Source organism: Pteropus vampyrus, unplaced genomic scaffold (assembly GCF_000151845.1).
Source record: "Pteropus vampyrus isolate Shadow unplaced genomic scaffold, Pvam_2.0 Scaffold108, whole genome shotgun sequence".
NCBI lineage: Eukaryota > Metazoa > Chordata > Mammalia > Chiroptera > Pteropodidae > Pteropus > Pteropus vampyrus.
In genome coordinates this window covers 664,708-665,756 of record NW_011888889.1, presented here as the reverse complement: position 1 = coordinate 665,756, position 1,049 = coordinate 664,708, and the positions used below count along the sequence as shown (strand labels likewise).

The window sequence follows — 1,049 nt, the reverse complement described above, 5'->3', positions numbered from 1 at the left end:
TAACATATTCCACAAATTTAAAATAATTGTAATAGAAATTAGAAAATATTTAAATCTGGGTAACATATACATGTAAATATGTAATACTAAATATGAAAGTGTATCATACGTCTACAGCCAATGCCACCCTGAATGTGCCCAATCTTGTTTGATCTTGAAAGCTAAGCAGGGTCAGTCCTGGTTAGTACTAGGATTGGAGACCACCTAGGAATACCAGGTGATGTAGACATTAAAAAAAAAAATGTATCATATGCAGCTAAAACTGTACTCAGAGATAAATTTATGGCATCAACTGCATACTTGCAAAGAAGAGATGCTGATAATTAATGAACTAAACATGCAATTTAAGACATGTTAAAAATAAGAAGATAGAAACAATGTAACAAAAATCAATTAATGGTAACATAAAATTGATTCTGTGAATAGATTAAAATATTAACAAATATTTATTGAAAGAACAAATAAAATTAGGTAGGAAAAAAGAGAAACAATTACATATAAGTAACTAACATCACCAATTTTAACTGATAAATACAAAATTTTGATGAAATAAATAAATTTATATAACAGATGACTTAAGAAGAATAATGTCTCTTGCCACTGATGGGTATACTATGAAGTACAGAAAACACTTGAGAAATAGTATATAGTGTTTAACCATTAAATAAAGTATGAAAGATTGAAAAGAAGAACTAGTCTTTTCTTAAATAATATGTATATGTATAAAAACCAAAGGAATCTAGATATAACTTATTTAAGTAATAATAATGTTTAGAAAGGCTAGTAAAAATAAATCAATATAAAAATTGATTCCAGGAGGATTTTTAAGACAGTGCTGTAGGGCTTGTCAGTGAGTGAGCTGAGCCTGAAACACAAAGCTTCTGGCTGTTAGCATAAGAGCAAACATTCTGAAACTTTCTTTTTAGTGGAAATGGTCAAAGAGAGCTGCTAAATTGAAAACTGCCTATTTGTTCTATCTAAGCAGAAAAGAAAATACGATGGACAAGAAGAGCTATAGGTTAGTTATATTATCAAATAAACCATTGTTC

The 1,049-nt window shown here is 28.6% G+C and overlaps 1 pseudogene; it reads left to right on the top strand.

The window, feature by feature from the left end:
- Window positions 1-109: 109 nt before the first annotated feature.
- Window positions 110-229, top strand: LOC111743193 (annotated as a pseudogene).
- The last annotated feature ends 820 nt before the right edge of the window (window positions 230-1,049 follow it).